The sequence below is a fragment of the Mauremys mutica genome, chromosome 23 (genome assembly GCF_020497125.1).
Source record: "Mauremys mutica isolate MM-2020 ecotype Southern chromosome 23, ASM2049712v1, whole genome shotgun sequence".
NCBI classification, from domain to species: domain Eukaryota; kingdom Metazoa; phylum Chordata; order Testudines; family Geoemydidae; genus Mauremys; species Mauremys mutica.
Genome location: NC_059094.1, coordinates 5,654,250 through 5,672,908, shown reverse-complemented (window position 1 = coordinate 5,672,908; position 18,659 = coordinate 5,654,250). Strand labels below are relative to the sequence as shown.

General features: G+C 46.2%; 1 pseudogene; it reads left to right on the top strand.

Moving 5' to 3' along the window:
* The first annotated feature begins 5,613 nt into the window (after window positions 1-5,613).
* LOC123355616 lies at window positions 5,614-5,742 on the top strand (annotated as a pseudogene).
* Window positions 5,743-18,659: the final 12,917 nt, after the last annotated feature.

Sequence of the window (18,659 nt, the reverse complement as noted above, 5' to 3'; positions counted from 1 at the left end):
CATTAATTTGGCAGTGTGCGTCCATGTACCGAGGCTAGCGTCGATTTCCGGAGCGTTGCACTGTGGGTAGCTATCCAAAAGCTATCCCATAGTTCCCTCAGTCTCCCCCGCCCCTTGGAATTCTGGGTTGAGATCCCAATGTATGATGGGGCAAAAAGTGTCGCGGGTGATTCTGGGTAAATGTTGTCAGTCAATCCTCCCTCCGTGAAAGCAAAGGCAGACAATCATTTTGCACCCTTTTCCCTGGATTGCCCAGGCAGACGCCATAGCATGGCAACCATGGAGCCCATTTAGCCTTTTGTCACTGTCACTGTATGTGTACTGGATGCTGCTGACAGACGCGATACTGCAGTGCTACACAGCAGCATTCACTTGCCTTTGCAAGGTAGCAGAGACAGTTACTAGCCCTATTGCACTGTCTGCTGCTTTGGAAATTGGTAATGACGGTTACCAGTTCTATTGTACCGTCTGCTGCTGTCATGGGTGCTCCTGGCTGGCCTCGCTGAGGTCGGCCGGGGGCGCATGGACAAAAATGGGAATGACTCCCGGTCTTTCCCTTCTTTACATTTTGTCTTAAAGTAGAATCAGTCCTGCCTAGAATATGGGGCAAGCCTACTAGAGAACCAGAGAGCACAGCCGCTCCGGGTCAGAGCCCCAGACATCCCACAGAAATGATGAGCTGCATGCCATTCTAGGGGGTGCCCCTGCAACAACCCCACCCGTTGCTTCCCTCCTTCCCCCACCCCTCCTGGGCTACTGTGGCAGTTATCCCCCCATTTGTGTGATGAAGTAATAAAGAATGCAGGAATAAGAAACACTGACTTTTTAGTGAGATAAAATGAGGGGGAGGCAGCCTCCAGCTGCTATGATAGTCCAGGCAGGACTGAATCTTCATTAGACATTAAAGGTGGGGTGGGGGAAGAGGAGCGCAGCCTCCAGCTGCTATGATATTCCAGGCGGGGTTGAATCTCCAGGAGACAAAGCTTAAAGAAGGGAATGACCAGGAGTCATTCCCATTTTTGCCCAGGCGCCCTCAGCCGACCTCAGCGAGGCCAGCCAGGAGCACTCATGGGATGATGACGACAGTTATCAGTCCTATTGCACCATCTGCTATCAGGGAGGGGAGAGAAGGGGATGCTGCTGTTTAGCGCTGCAGCACCCTGTCTACCAGCAGCATCCAGTAGACATACGGTGACATTGAAAAAAGGCGAGAAATGATTTTTTTCCTTTTTCTTTCAGGGGGGGGGGGGAATTGACGACATATACCCTTAACCACCCGCGACAATGTTTTTGACCCTTCAGGCATTGGGAGCTCAGCCAAGAATGCAAATGCTTTTCGGAGACTGCGGGAACTGTGGGATAGCTCGAGTCCTCAGTCCCCCCTCCCTCCCTCCATGAGCGTCCATTTGATTCTTTGGCTTTCGTTACGCTTGTCACACAGCACTGTGTTGAGTCCCTGCTGTGGCCTCTGTCTATCATAGCCTTGGAGATTTTTTCAAATGCTTTGACATTTCATCTTCTGATAGAAGCTCTGATAGACAGGAGCTCTGATAGAACAGAGTTGTCTCCCCATACAGCGATCAGATCCAGTATCTCCCATACGGTCCATGCTGGAGCTCTTTTTGGATTCTGGGACTGCATGGTCACCCGTGCTGATCAGCGCTCCACGCTGGGCAAACAAGAAATGAAATTCAAAAGTTTGTGGGGCTTTTCCTGTCTACCTGGCCAGTGCATCCGAGTTCAGATGGCTGTCCAGAGCGGTCACAATGGTGCACTGTGGGATAGCTCCCGGAGGCCAATACTGTCGAATTGCGGCCACACTAACCCTAATCCAACATGGCAATACAGATTTCAGTGCTACTCCCCTCGTCGGGGAGGATTACAGATACCGGTATTAAGAGCCCTTTATATCGATATAAAGGGCTTCGTTGTGTGGACGGGTGCAGGGTTCAGTCGGTTTAACGCTGCTAAATTCGGTATAAATGCATAGTGTAGACCAGGCCACAGACTGCAAGAAAAATTTGATAGACACCTGATTCACAACTGTTTAAGGTAGTGCCTTCTAGCATTTTAAGACTAGTGTATAAATGTGTGAAAACCCAGCACTAACAATAGCTGACCAAGCTTTGGTCCCTGGCATTGACATTGGTGTGTACATGCCGTGCCTGCACATTGTGGTTTGGATACATTTCATTTAGGTCAGACCTTAAAAAAACAGGAATTTTCCAGAGCTGTGAAAACTCTTTGCAGGGAGCACCGTAAGCTAAGTTCTTTGTCCCAGTTCTGGCTTTCTCTGTGCTGCTAAGAGAGCGCTGAGCTCCAGGAGAGCTGTGTACGGGGACAGCTGAAGAATCACCCTGATAGACACTCCCGGCAGCTGTAGAAAAGAAAGCTACAGTTCAGAGGGCTGGGGGATGGGGCCTGCTGCTTTGTTAGCTCCCAGGGCCGAGCTCCTGAGGAGACTCTACCATGAAAAAGAGGGTCGTCTTCGCATGGACAAAGTGTTGGGAAAATGGACGGCAAGGATGCCCAAGGTGGCAAAGTGTATCTGAAGGTGCATAAACAGCAGAGGGAAGGTGGAGCTGTTTCAGTGTCCAAAGGGTACTTATTATTTGAACAGGAAATTCTGATATCTTATCTGGGCTTTGACAAGGGAATTTGCATCCAACTCTTGTGTACCCTACCCAATGACAAGAATTATAACTAGGGACCAGCCATTCCCTGGAGTCCATTGCATCAGACCGGAAGGGCTTTCCAGAGGAGGACAGCGGAGTCAGGGTAAATACGGTGATGCTAGGACAGAGTAGGTTGGTTTATGAGCAGCTATATGGCCTCGCCCGTTCTGAACACCGTCTGCAAGCTGTAAACCCCTCAGCACTGCACAGAATCGTCTGGAGAGGAGCATGCAGCATGGGAAGGGGGTTAGGATGTTGCCCGTCTTGTATAGACCCCTGGAAAAGTCCCTGCAGCAAGGAGTGGTGGGGAAGAGCCATGTTAAGAAGGGTGGCCAGTCTGTAGGAAAAGCTTCATAAAGGTTCTGTTCCCTTGGGGAAGCAGCATGAACTCCCTCTGCATGTTCCACAGCGTACCCTCCTCCCATGGCTGATGGCCAAAGTCTGCAGGGCTACTGGCGCTGCTGCACTGACAGGGCTGGGGATGGGGTGGCTTGATGGGGGTCTGGCGAAGGAAACTGTGGATCCCCAGCTATTCAGCCTTGACCTCTATGCAGTATCCCAGCCAGAGGGCTGGTGGGGAGAACACTCAGTCCCCTCTGCTCCATTGAAACCACTGAGATCTTGCACTAATTGGTTCCCCTCCATCCAGGAGGGTATTATTAGGGCTGATAGTAAAGCAGGAATTTCTGCACACTGCAGAGTGGTCGGGGTCTTTGGAGGGGTCATCCACCAGGCTCAGGCTAACACCCTGGGATGGAGAGAGAGCCCCAGCTGTGGTGAGCCTGATTGTCCTTCTGTAAGATCAGCAAAGAATCCTGTTAGTCTATAAGGTGCCACAGGATTCTTTGCTGCTTTTACAGATCCAGACTAACACGGCTACCCCTCTGATACTTCTGTAAGATGGTTTCAATGCACAGAGAGAAGTGGAAATGCTGCTGAGCTCGTTCTGGTTTCTTTTCAATCTCTCACTGGCTATCTAGGAACTGAGTGGGCAGTGGAAGCCTGCAGTCTGACTGGCACAGCTGGGGGCAGTGGGCAGCATCAGGAGTGGCAGATGTGGTTTTGCAAGGCACAGCAAAAATGAAATGCTAAGGAATTAAAGTTGCACTCGCTGCTCAGGGAGTTTGTACTTTAGAAAAGTTCTGAGTAGGAAATTAATAAATGACTGGTGAGTTAATTGTGCTAGTGTGGGAAAATAGTCCTGACAGCTGTAGAAGATTTAAGAAGCAATTCAGACAGAATTGTTTGCATGCCTATAATTACACTGACAATGTAGATAAGATAACCTCATTTCTACTTCAGGCTGGAGTTTGTTTACCGGAATGTAACTAAGTTAGTTGGGCACGCAAGCATACAAACAATATGCATATGCTCACACAAACACACTAGCATGCATTTGTCTTTGGCAGAGAGTGCAAGCTATGACAAACAAAGTCTTTATCACTGGAATGGTCTGTTATCTTTTAAGGTCAAACTTTCAAACCAAACCACCTGAATTGCGCTGAGAAATAACACAACTGCAGAAAGACCCATGCTAGGTGCCATGCAGGGTGTGACAGGCTGAGTGCATGCATGAAATTGCAGTTCACTTGGATCATTAGAAAATATGGCCCCAAAGTCTTTCATCAGGGCAATATAACACAATACCTGGGCCAAAATACCTGCTGCACTATGCATCTAGGACGCTTTTCTGTCTATTCCATGCGTCCTTCCACAGCTTCCAGCAGAGTCCTGCGAAGAATTGAATGAAAGAGAACTAAAGAGTAAAGCAGCCGCAGGTACTTAAAGCTCTTGTATACACTCACCTTACCCATGGCTCTAGTATTTGTTGCCTTCCTCATCCTGTTATGTCTGGTCGTAACTCCTGATCCTTCCGACACTTTTACTACAGGTCTAGTGCTCACTCCTGCGAGGAGTCCCCTCGGAAGTCTGCACCGTACAGAGCCAGGGGGCGTTTGGAACACCTGGTGGTAGGAAGCATTAGAACTTTTCATACATCGCGCTCATTGCTAGCTGCACTGTTCCCAGCAGTTATCACAGCAGGAGACTGTTCCTTGTGCTTGCATCAATAGCGAGATGTGGAGGAGGGTATGAAAAATAACAATGGCGTTTAACAAAAGCTGAAATGAATGGCAAGCAGGGGAGAGGGATCTGTGGGGTCTTCTACCAGGCTCCCTCCCCTCAGCTCTTCGGTAGGTCACCAAGGGAGGACTAGAGCTGTGTGAGTAACCCATATTTGTGGTCAGTGGCTGAACTAGGAAGCTTCGAAAAATTTCATTTTGGGTTGAACAAAAAACCCCCACATTTTGTTCAGCCCAAAATGCAATGTTTTGTTTGAGTTTTTTTACTTAAAAAAATTCTAGTAAAATTCTAAACAAAAAGGGGTTTCGAGTTGAAAAATTGAAACACTTCAATTCTTTTTTCAGAACAATTCCCACGATGTTTCATTTGACCTGAATATGCAGATTTTGGTGAAAGAAAGTTTCATCCAAGAAATGGTGTGTGGTACTAGTGCTAACACAGCCAACCCCTGAACTGCAAAGCTGCCCTCGTAGGCACGGCGGAGTGGGAAATGCTGTCGTTCCAAAGGAACCCTTCCATGGCTGGATCACACCCCTCTTCCCCAGTTCTTTGCAAATAGCTTCATGCATGTGTCGCTCTTGACTTCCAATTCAAATATTAAAATAGCAATGAGAGGGAAGCAGCTCCCACACATGGCAGCAGGAAACCCTGCTTCAAAATTAACCCTACCCCTAACTTTCAATGGGAGAAACGTGTGCAGCAGATAAGAATAGCAAGGGAATAGGTAGGAGGAGCCAGGACCAAGCTAAAGCAGGAGCAAGTGACAGGGATTTTGCAAGCTCCATGTGCCACACACGAACCGATTCCAGCTGGAGCTCAGGCACGTATGGGAGAGCTGGTGCAGTTTGAAACGTGGAGCAAGGAGGCAGTGGCAGTATCGTAGCCAATGAGGTTAATCCGAGGCACGATTATTGCTAATTGAAAACTTTTAGGATGAAATTCACCCCTTTGTAGAGGACCTGCATAAGGTCTAGGCACCATTGCTTTCACCCTTCGGGCCTGTCTTCCCTCAGAACAAGAGCAGCGTTGGCAGCTCTAGCGAGTTCCACACCAGCAAAGGGTTTGGCCCCTGCGGGAGCCAGTCCTGCCTGCACAGGAGATGCCCCAGCCCTCTTGGGAATTTCAGCCCTGCCTGGGGGAAAACCCCGCTCTGACTGTCCGCCCTTCCCCACCTGCCAATCCAGGCTGCCGGAGGAGGCAGGCAGAGGCTGCCCCACCCCCTGGAGCCAAGAGAGATTTTTGGGGGGAGGAAGGAGCAGAAAGAGCCCAGCAGCTCAGGGCATCTCTGCTCCCTTCCTTGCCTCTACCCATCACTGCACTACGCAGCCTGGAAGGGGAAGAGGGGACTCTGCTGCAGCCCCCCACAGGCCAGGGAGGGGCTGGTGTCAGAGAGCCCCTGGAGCTGCAGGAGGAGCAGAGCTGGGGGCGGGGGAGCAGAACAGATGGGGGTCTAGGGAGGTGCATCATTAGTTGCTGGGCTGGAGGCCAGGCCATTGTGGAGGTAATAAATTAATTAGAATTTTGGAGCCAGAGAACTCCTGCAGAGAGGGCCTAGTGTGTACATTTGGGAGAGCTGCCAGTCCTGTCCCACACTCACGGGGGAGCGGGAGTTCAACAGTTAAAAAACAGATACAGACTTATAATTTTCCTCTTTTTTTTCATTTGCATGATTTTGGGGCCAATTTAATGATTTTTTGGGCTTTGACTCATGATTTTTGAGCATCTAGGGTTGGCACTATAGAATCTTCTTGTGTTAGCTAACACATAGTAACTAACGTGAGGTAAAATCCTAGTGAAGATCAGGCAGGCTGAGGTTTTAACACCTGTTAGCAGGTCTGTGTAAACCCTGGGCTTCCCCCTACTGTTTACCCTGACATGCTAAAATGGGTGAAAACAACATTCTGCCTCATCTTCACTAGGATTTTACCTCACGTTAGTTACTATGTGTTAGTTAAGGGACGTTGTTTCCTAGTGAATTTTCCAGTCCTCTGCACACTTAACCTTACACACACAACTAGTTCCATTGAACTCAATGGAATTACTTGTGCATAAAGATAAGCACCTTCTTAAGTGTTTGCAGGATCATATCTTTGGACTATAAGCTCCTAAAGCCAGGCACTTTGTTTTCTTGTATTTGTTTGCACTTCTTTTTCAGTGTCAGGTGAATAAGAGTAAATAACTTGTGGTTTCAGCTGAGTTTTGCTGTGAGGTCTGGGGTTTGTTTGAACCTGAAATCAAGGGTGAAAATCAAGGGGAATAATCCCGTATGAAGAGAAACCGAGAAAAAAATTGGCACAAAGCTGAGAACCCAAATAGTCGGGCTTCACTCAGCTCGGCTGCAGAAGCGCTCGTGAGATCCTGCCCAGATTTCATTAACTTTCCATAAGTCTTGTGTCTTTACATTCCTATTTATTTATTTACTCTAATAAAGATGTCTTGCTCCCAGTTAAGTGTCTTCTCTGCACATTTCATGCTAAAGCTCCTCCCAATGTCTAATCTGGGGGTTTCATTGGCAGCTTCTCTTCTGTTCAGTAAGGATAAAAGAATAATAGAATAATAGAATATCAGGGTTGGAAGGGATCTCAGGAGATCATTTAGTTCAACCCCCTCCTCAAAGCAGGACCAATCCTCAACTAAATCGTCCCAGTCAGGGCTTTGGCAAGCCTGACCTTAAAAACCTCTAAGGAAGGAGATTCCAACATCTCTCTAGGTAACCCATTCTAGTGCTTCACCACCCTCCTAGTGAAAAAGTTTTTCCTAATATCCAACCTACACCTCCCCCACTGCAACTTGAGACCATTACTCCTTGTTCTGTCATCTTCTACCACTGAGACCAGTCTAGATCCATCCTCTTTGGAACCCCCTTTCATGTAGTTGAAAGCAGCTATCAAATCCCCCCTCATTCTTCTCTTCTGCAGACTAAACAATCCCAGTTCCCTCAGCCTCTCCTCGTAAGTCATATGCTCCAGTCCTCTAATCATTTTTGTTGCCCTCCGCTGGACTCTTTCCAATTTTTCCACATCCTTCTTGTAGTGTGGGGCCCAAAACTGGACACAGTACTCCAGATGAGGCCTCACCAATGCCGAATAGAAGAGAACGATCACGTCCCTTGATCTGCTGGCAGTGCTCCTACTTATACAGCCCCAAATGCCGTTAACCTTCTTGGCAACAAGGGCACACTGTTGACTCATATCCAGCTTCTCATCCACTGTAACCCCTAGGTCCTTTTCTGCAGAACTGCTGCTTAGCCATTCGGTCCCTAGTCTGTAGCAGAGCATGGGATTCTTCTGTCCTAAGTACAGGACTCTGCACTTGTCCTTGTTGAACCTCACCAGATTTCTTTTGGCCCAATCCTCTAATTTGTCTAGGTCCCTCTGTATCCTATCCCTACGCTCCAGCATATCTACCACTCCTCCCAGTTTAGTGTCATCTGCAAACTTGCTGAGGGTGCAATCCACGCCATGCTCCAGATCATTAATGAAGATATTGAACAAAACTGGCCCCAGGGCCGACCCTTGGGGCACTCTGCTTGATACCAGTTGGCAACTAGACATGGAGCCATTGATCACTACCTGATGATCTAGCCAGCTTTCTATCCACCTTATAGTCCATTCATCCAGCCCATATTTTTTTAACTTGATGGCAAGAATACTGTGGGACACCGTGTCAAAAACTTTGCTAAAGTCAAGGAATAACATGTCCACTGCTTTCCCCTCATCCTCAGAGCCAGTTATCTCCTCATAGAAGGCAATTAGGTTAGTCAGGCATGACTTGCCCTTGGTGAATCCATGCTGACTGTTCCTGATCAATTTCCTCTCCTCTAAGTGCTTCAGAATCGATTCCTTGAGGACCTGCTCCATGATTTTTCCAGGGACTGAGGTGAGGCTGACTGGCCTGTAGTTCCCTGGATCCTCCTTTTCCCCTTTTTTAAAGATGGGCACTACATTAGCCTTTTTCCAGTCATCCAGGACCTCCCCCGCTCACCATGAGTTTTCAAATATAATGGCCAATGGCTCTGCAATCACATCTGCCAACTCCTTTAGCACTCTCAGATGCAGCGCATCCGGCCCCATTGACTTGCACTCATCCAGCTTTTCTCAATAGTCCTGAACCACTTCTTTCTCCACAGAGGGATGGTCACCTCCTCCCCATGCTGTGCTGCCAAGTGCAGCAGTCTGGTAGCTGACCTTGTTCATGAAGACAGAGGCAAAAAAAGCATTGAGAACATTAGCTTTTTCCACATCCTCTGTCACTAGGTTGTCTCCCTCATTCAGTAAGGGGTCCACACTTTCCCTGACCTTCTTCTTGTTGCTAACATACCTGTAGAAACCCTTCTTGTTACTCTTAACATCCCTTGCTTGCTGCAACTCCAAGTGTGATTTGGCCTTCCTGATTTCACTCCTGCATGCCTGAGCAATATTTTTATACTCCTCCCTGGTCATTTGTCCAATCTTCCACTTCTTGTAAGCTTCTTTTTTTGTGTTTAAGATCAGCAAGATCACATAACCGTGGGGGGCCCTTTAAGATCACAGAGCTCAGAGTGGCTGTACCATCGGTAGTGCAGTTCTCTGGGGTTCTGTGATCTGTACTCACAGTCACACCTCTTGGCAGGCAGGTGTGGCTTAGAGATCTGAACAATGCCATAGTTCGCCTCCATTGAATTGTAGGCTCACTTTTCAGTGGTGCCCCCTCCGTCTTTCATCTTTCCCGAGGAGATAAACTGAGGTGCGTGCAGGTTACTGTGCTACTCATACAGCGGATACTTTAAAATGTGAGGCTCTGTCTGCTCTGCATTGACACTGAAGATCCTACATAGTATTTGTTTGTCACCTAGTCTCAGCCACATTCCCCCTTCCTCCAGCTGCAGAGCATTGCACATTCTGGTGGAGACTGTCTAGATGGTCCGTGATACGCATTGGGGTGAAAGCTGCTACATGCAGACACATTCTAAAGAAATCTCCTCCATGTATGTTGTAAAATTACGCCCATTTATCCATCTTACCATCTTCAAAGCCCATCTTCAAAAGCCTTCACCTTTCCAGTCTGCATTGCACCTTGATGTTGCTTCCGTGTTCCAAGTATGATGGGCTAGATTTTCACAGATTCCATGGCCAGAAGGGACCTGTGACATTGTGCGTGACGTTGCACCCCATAAGGCTTCATGGGAATATGCTTATGAATGTATATATGATGTAACTGGAAAATGTTTTATGCTACATATGCCATGTAACATATCTATGTAAAGGTTATGATCTACTGAATATATTCATCCTGTTTGTAGGCATGTGTCATTGTTGTATTCGAAGTTATGAATATTGGCTGTCTACTTGCTTGATTTCTAAGTAGCTTTAGTGTAGCATTTGGTCAGCTTCTTGAGAAAGGAATGTGCAAATTAAGTGCCCAGTCATAGAATCATAGAATCATAGAACTTAAGATCAGAAGGGACCATTATGATCATCTAGTCTGACCTCCCGCAAGATGCAGGCCACAAAAGCTGACCCACCCACTCCTGAAATAATTCTCTCCCTTGACTCAGCTGTTGAAGTCCCCAAATCCTGATTTAAAGACTTCAAGTAGCAGATAATCCTCCAGCAAGCGACCCATGCCCCATGCTGCGGAGGAAGGCGAAAAACCTCCAGGGCCACTGCCAATCTACTCTGGAGGAAAATTCCTTCCCGACCCCAAATATGGCGATCAGCTGAACCCCGAGCATGCGGGCAAGACTCTCCAGCCAGACACTCAGGAAAAAGACTTTCAATATCCCAACATTGACCCTCGGTACTAATTACCAGTGGTCGCACGTTATTGACCTATTGACTAAATCACGTTATCCTATCAAACCATTCCCTCCATAAACTTATCAAGCTTAATCTTCGCCCCCACTGTTTCCCTCAGTAGGCTGTTCCAGAATTTCACTCCCCTGATGGTTAGAAACCTTCGTCTAATTTCAAGCCTAAATTTCCCAACTGCCAAGTCAAGAAACACTTAAAGGACAATGAATCTTGAAAGGCTCCAATCCACATAAGAAGTCTACCTGAGGATGTTCAGGGTAGCATGTAAACAATGGCTGCTGCCTGTAAAAACTGAGTCATGTATGGACATGTGACTTGCCCATGTGACTCCAAAACTCCATCTTGGAGCTGGACTTTGCATAGGAGAGAGGAGGGGGTCTCCACCCACAGAGAAAGTCTATTTAAACCCCTGGGAGACCCCTCCATTTTGTCTTCAACTGGCATTGGCCACTGTCGGTAGACAGGATACTGGGCTAGATGGACCTTTGGTCTGAGCCAGTATGGCCATTCTTATGTTCTTATGTAAAGAGATAGCCTCTCCACCCCCGAAGGATACCTGAAAGAAACTGGAACAAAGGACAGTAACTACGGGAGGTGTGAGTGATTGCTGAACCCAGACTAGAAGGAGACTAGTCTGTAAAAGGAAGCTTACTGGAATTCCTCTGAGGGTGAGGTTTTTATCTGTATTCAGTTTTCTTATTGTATTGGACATAGACTTGCGTGTTCTATTTTATTTTGCTTGGTAATTCACTTTGTTCTGTCTATTACTACTTGGAACCACTTAAATCCTACTTTCTGTATTTAATAAAATCACTTTTTACTTATTAATTAACCCAGAGTCTGTATTAATACCTGGGGAGGAGCAAACAGCTGTGCATATCTCTCTATCAGTGTTATAGAGGGTGAACAGTTTATGAGTTTACCCTGTATAAGCTTTATACAGGGTAAAACGGATTTATTTGGGGTTTGGACCCCATTGGGAGCTGGGCATCTGAGTGTTAAAGACAGGAACACTTCTTAAGTTGCTTTCAGTTAAGTCTGAAGCTTTGGGGCACGTGGTTCAGACCCTGGGTCTGTGTTGGAGCAGACAGGCGTGTCTGGCTCAACAAGACAGGGTGTAGGAGTCCCAAGCTGACAGGGAAAGCACTGGCAGAAGTAGTCTTGGCACATGAGTTGGCAGCCTCAAGGGGGTTTCTGTGATCCAACCCGTCACAGGACCATTGTGATCATCTAGCCTGGCCTCCTGTATCACAGGCCAGAGAACTTCCTCCAAATAATTCCTAGGGCAGATCTTTTAGGAAAACATCCAAAAGTGACTAGTGACTTTGGGTGCTTCAGCTCTGGGGGTACCTAACCTGAGACAGATTGAAGAGACCGGATTTTCAAAAGTGCAACCCACCCAACAAATCCCATCACAGTGAATATTTAGGTGTCTAAACATGGACTTAGTGATCTTATTATTTTTGAAAATCCTGGCCAAACTCTTTGGACCAGAAACATATTATTATGCTAGTTGCTAAGATGTGCTAGGCCAGTGGTTCTCAACCAGGGTTTCTCAGAAGTCTTCCAGGGGGTACATCAACTCATCTAGAGATTTGCCTACTTTTACAACAGGCTCCATAAAAAGCACCAGCAAAGTCGGTACAAACTAAAAATTCATGCAGACAATGACTTGTTTATACGGTTCCATATACTATACACTAACATGTAAGTACAATATTTACATTCTAATTGATTTAGTTTATAATTATATGGTAAAAATGAGAAAGTCAGCAATTGTTCAGTCACAGTGTGGCTGGGACACTTTGTATTTTTATGTCCGATTTTGTAAGCAAGTCGTTTTTAAGTGAGGTGAAACTTGGGGGCAGGCCAGACAATCAGCCTCCTGAAGCAGTCTGGAAGGGTTGAGAGCCCCTGTGCTAGGCTTTCCAAACATAGATGGAGATGCAGCCTCTGCCCCAAAGTACAAATAGAAGGTTTCTGTACAGAGCCACGGGCCTGTTCACTTGCATTCTGTCCCTTGTCAGTGCCAGGGTGTCAATAAAAGACCCGTCCTATTTACTATAAGTCATAGGAGCCCAGGTTTAGGGCCAGATTGTGCCTTGCAGACCCAACCCTGCGTTGGTGGCAGCACAGGAAAGCACTGTTCTGGGAGGAGCTCTGGGAGCACAATGCCTCCCAGCGCACATGGAGAGCATGACCACCATCCCCTAAGAAAGTGCAACATGATGTCTCCTGCATATCTAGCCAACATGGCAGGCTGATGCAAAGGGCGTCAGGGGTGATAGCAGAAGACAATCAGAAGAGTGCCCAGTCTGAAGTGGTACCTGTATCTTCCATGCGGATACCAAGGGGGGAGGGAAGGCTCCTTACATCCCCCTCCCCAGATGCAAGGTTAGGTGCAATCTGTCCCTTGCTGTCTCTTAATATCAGAGATGTGCCAACAACTGGGATCAGATGCTGCCCAGTTCGGCATCAGGCAGAGCTGTGGGAAGCACATGGCATAAAGCAACTGAATGCTGTTCTGCCAGGTGCCTCAGAGGCTGTTGCAGGCAAAGTGTCCATCTGTGCCAGGGAACGCAAGCCCACTGTGCTCACGCTGCATGCATGTGACTCAGGGGCAGTATTTACATGGCCGGGCTGTCCATGAGGAACAGTTTCTTTCCAGAAAAATAAAACAATGACCTTGTGTTTTCTTTGGAACGTCTGAGAGCATTGTACAGTTAGCAGCACAGACCCTGATCTACAATCAGCCCCTCCCCCCCGCAACCTGCTATGCCCTCCCCGCCCCCCCCCAGCACTGAACTGAGTCAGGGTTGTGATCTCAGATGCTGACACAACACCATTGTCATGCAAAGAATGCAGCGCTTTCCTGCTCTGTGAAAATATTTTGTACAGTGCATTTTCCACCCTCTCTGGAGGAGACGGTGTCCGGATTCCTTCTGTATGCCCCCCCGCCCCCCACGTCGGAGTGGTGCTGACTAATGCTCCCGTTTTTCTCCCCCAGAGCTCTAGAGTTTTATTTACACTCCCACGTGGGGAAGTTTGATAACTTTGAGTTAAGATTGCCGGAGTGGATTGCCTCACAAATGCAGAAACTCTAAGGCCACGCCTACCCTTGTGGCATCGTGTGGGGTGTATGCGTAGTTACACGCCGCAGTGAAAAGCAGGCTGCAGCCACACTGTGGTGCGTTGCTACACGTGACAGTGAAAGGCTCTTGTGGGGGGCCGCAGCAGGACGTGGGAGACACTGCTTGGGTGAGTGGATTGTTGTGTAGGGTATATGCCATAAGGATCTGGCATGTCCGTATTGTACTCCCCTAACCAGCGCCTCACCATCTACACTGCTATTGATACTCATGCTAGCTGGGCATGCTGTGCCTGTACGCTACATGCTGCCGTCCTCCAACGCCATTCTCCAAGCGTTACCCTCTGCCATCATGACCACACCACACCAAATGCCCTAATTTTCCCTCCAACAATAATAGTGCCTTAGGAGCACATCTCAAAGGACTGAAAGCACAATGCAATACATCACCTTAACTCTGGCCTTGCAGTGCTACAGTGTTTAATAATGTAATGATGATTCTTTCTTAAAATTACAATCTTAGCATCTTTGCATGTCATATGCCAGATAGAGAAGGAATGTAAAGTTTTGCACATACTCATCATTACTTATCTGCTGTTTATTTACACCAAGGCTTGATACACTGTACCAAACAAATTGGTACCCAAACATTATGGAAAGGTAAACTGTTACATAAAAGCCTTTGTAATGTGCTATATAATGAAATAACAAATCAACAGATCAGAGTTCAGGCTGTGCATCACAATGTGATTTCCAGTTCTTTGACTGATGCTGTGAGGGTGATAGCATAAAGCCGTCATACAAACCCTGAACTCTGACCTCATACTTCACCATGGGAAACACAACAACAACACATCCCTCAGTTCACTGGGACGCAGAAGCCCAGCGGACCTTTGTTTTCATTTTTCTGAGGTCAGAGAGAAGCTTTTGTGCTACAATGTGATGATGATATTTGTGTTGAGTTTCTGTGTATGTTGGAGGCATAAAGGAATTATAGAGAGTCAGAATCTGTTAGTGAAGCATAAATGTGATGTGTTGGAAAGAGTCTCAGCTGGACATTTTTTGCTTTTAAGTGTGTGTGTGTGTGTGTGTGTGTGTGTGCATGTATGCGTGTGTGCGTGTTGGGGTGCGGTGTGTTGATGGATGTAGTGGGCTGTTCTGGCTTAAGCAGCCTTAACTGATGGGGAGAATTGGGGTGGGGTGGGGGGCTGAGGCTTCTGGTTTTGCAAACCTATGTCAGCTGGATCCAAACCCCAAACCAGGAGGGAATCTGGGTACCAATTTATCTGGTTCTCATGAGGTTGCATCCGATTTATTCCCTCACCAAATAGCATGTACATCTGTACCCAGTGAAGAGGCTCATCTGAGTGCACGGTAGGATTTGCCGTACAGGATCTGACCATCAAACCGTCTAGACCAGCATCCGTCAGCGGCCAGTATCTGAGGCTTCAGAGGAAGGGGAAAATCCTGAATATTGCACATACCCAGTTGTGAAATGTTGTATGTTTTGGAGCAGGTAGAAGACGGGAAGTTTTCCTTCCTCATACCAGTGAACAACTAATTTATATCCTGATTGTGAAGCATGAGTGTTCAGAGATTTTAAGTTCAGAAAGAGCTATTATAACACAGGCCATGGAACATTTCTGCGTTGGGCCCAACAGCTGGTGGTTGACCCAGACTGTGTATCTCAGAACGACAGCCTATCTTCATGTCAAGCCTCCCAGAAATGGGGAATCCACCATTACCAATACCCCGGTCAGCTGTTCCAGTGTTAATTGCCATCACTGTTAAAAATGTGTCTTTTTTTCCATTTTGAACTTCACTAATTTCAGCTTCCAGCCACCGGATCATGTTAGGAAAGAACAGAATCCCACAGGCATGGTTTCTAGTCCCCAGCTCTAAACATTAGCCTACCAACAGTACAAAGGAGCAGCTCTGAGAGCTTTTCATATACACCACTCATTCCCTGCCGAGGAAAGAGGAGACAAGATCATTCAGAAGGTGGGGAAGGTGGCTCGCAGCCAAGGAAGCACATTGCAGTGATACCAGAATACAATCCATTCTGCACAAGAGGGCTCACTGTCTATACCCACGGAAAGTCACTCAGACTTAGGAACAGATTTTAAAGGTATTTAGGCACCTCACTCCCTATTTCAATGGGACCGTGGCACCTAAATACCTTTAAAAATCGGGCCCTTAGATTCCTAGGTAACTTTGGTGCTTTTGAAAATAGGATTTAGGCTTCTAAGGGCTAAGGTGCTTTTGAAAATTTCCTTTAACATTTGAATACCAATTTGCCAAGCTTTCCCGAAGGCTGCAGGCCACAGAGATCTCTATCAATACAAAATGTGCCAAGCCCTGATATTACTGGAACAAATTCTGTTCCTTGATTCCACAGGTCTCATTCTGGCAGCTACCCCAGCTACTTATTAAAAACAACTCAACAATTTTGTCAAACATTAATGAAGCCTCTCAGCATCCCTGAACCATGGATCAAAATTACACTGTTTATTAGTCATATTGCAGGGGCACCTATGGGCCTCAGTCATACATCAGGGCCCCACTGTACTAGGTGCTGCTCACACACAGAAGAAAGAGATGGTCTATGCGCCAAACAGGCAGGGAGTACTAGGTAACAATGAGACAATTATTCATTATTTTACAAATGGGGAAACTGAGGCACAAAGCCAGAAAGTGAGTTGCTCAAGGTCCTACAACAAGTCAGTGGCAGACAACTCAAGAATCCCAATCTCCCCTTCTAGCCAGCAAGCAGCAGTCACTCCCTCCCTCACACCCTAGCTGCTCCCCTGGAAGTATTGCGACCTGCTTCTATTCCTCTATTTGAGACTCACTGGACAGCCAGTCTCTGGGCCTTTTTTTCCATCAGTACAATGGGAGATCAGTATATTTCTCTCCCAGCTGTGGTCTGTGGTTTAATTCAGAGGCATTGCGCAATGCATTGAGGTGCTCAGATGACAGGCATAGAAAAGCTCAAAGTAGCATTACTCTAACATGCCTGTAAAGGATTTGGCCTCCAACCCCTTGCAAGGTGGCCAGGGGCACCGCTCAGGGTCTCAAGAAGTGGGGGTGGAGTGTAAAAAGTTTCCTGAACTTTTACTGAATAGTATCAGCTTTGTGAGCTAACTAAAACAGCAATTCTGCAGTCTACGAAGAAGTGACAAAACAAGCAAGTAATAATTACTTGAAATGTATTGATTAATAAACTGTTAATCAAGGGAAAATTTCCATGATTAGATTGCACTCCACATTCTGGCGATTTTCTCAGTGTCCAGGGAGTCGACTATGTTCATTTCACAAGGAAGAAGTCCAACTAGTCATCACCCAGAGTAGCACCATTTTGACCAGTTTCATCCTGCTAAAGATTCATTCTCCTTTTGTAGATGTTACAGAGACTGTCTTTGTCATTTTAAATACAGTCCACAAGTTCAGGAGCCCTTTTTGATCCCAGATGTATGTCTGATTAGTACATCAAAACCAATATATAAACTTGTTCCAAAATTCTTTTCAACATCAGCTTTGAACAAAGTCAGTTCTATCCCCAACTGTTCAGGTTGCACTTTGCAAAAAGGAAAAGCCTGAGTGAAGCTTTTGCATTTTGTTGCGTCAAGGTCTTCCAAGCATGTGATAACCAGCAGGATCTTTTATTTCATCTCCTTATAAGCCAGATATATTTCCTGCACCGTAACTGCAAGTGTTTTATGGACTTCAGATCTGTAGAACTCTTCAAATGATGGCTGTCTATGGAATGCATTGCTAGGGTCTCGAAACCGAGCAAGGGCGTGTCACGTTCAATGACTTATTTCAAGCTCTTGCTCAGGGTCATATTCCTCAGAGCCATCGTCTTGCAAATAATCAATAACAGTACTGTCTTTACTGTAGCAGATATCTTGTTCCATGTTATTTGGCTCAGACGTAATGTGATGTACATCAGTCAATTAGTTATAACAATGTCAAAGTCCTCAGTGAAGATATTATTAAAGCATTTGATTTTTTGTGCCAAGGTCTCATGAATCTCAGAACAAAAATGAAACTGAAACAATGAATGGGGGCAAAGAGGCTTCCAGCTTCAGCTCTCATTTCTGAGTCATGCTGTAGAATCATGAGAAATATGATTGAGTGCTCCAGGTAGTCTGCAGCAATTCTTTCCTAGCACACCAGCATGTTTCCAAAAACCTTTTAACATGAAGTTTCCCCTCTACCATTTCCAGTGCACCTTTGTAAAGTACATAACACTTTGTTCCACTGGTAACGAAGTTGTAAATGCTTGTAAAAGTCCCAAACACATTTCTTATGATGGCATTAGCTTTGCAAGTATGCTTTACTATATTATTTTCTTAATGGCCCAAGCATTGGAAATATAGAATCTTCCAACCTAGCATTGAGCTCATAGAAGTTTGCACTCCTTCAAACCATCCAGACATGGTGCTGGCAAAATCACATGATAGAAAGACAATATAGTTTACATCCAGTCTTAAGGCATAGATGTATTTCACAATTTTGGCTGCTAAGTTTTTACACTTTATTGACTTTGCTTTAACAACAGCTATTGTTCTTTCTTCGGCAACGCCTTTACTGTTGACATATCTCATGCCCACAACTAACTGTTCAGCATGGCTGACATCAGGTATCGTGTCAGCAAAGATGCCAAGGGACTTGCATTTGTTCGAGTCTTCCCAGATTGTGTTCTTGGCACCATCTGCAAGAATCTTGATGAATTCATTCTGACACTTCTGCTTTATGAGAGAGTCCATAATGATTTTTCAGCCATGCCCTGAGATGGAGATTCTATTTGGAGATCAGTTTGGCTCGTCGATGAAAATTCCCCTTTGTCTCACATTGGAACCCCAAAAAGCAAGCTGTTGATGAGCTAGAACTTTTGTTACATCAAGGAACATTGATATATTACATTTTTTCTCAGCTTCAACTTCTCTTGATATTGACAGGTTCCTGTTTTGGCATTTCAATAGTGTCTCAGTAGAAGCACTGACATTCATGAATTTT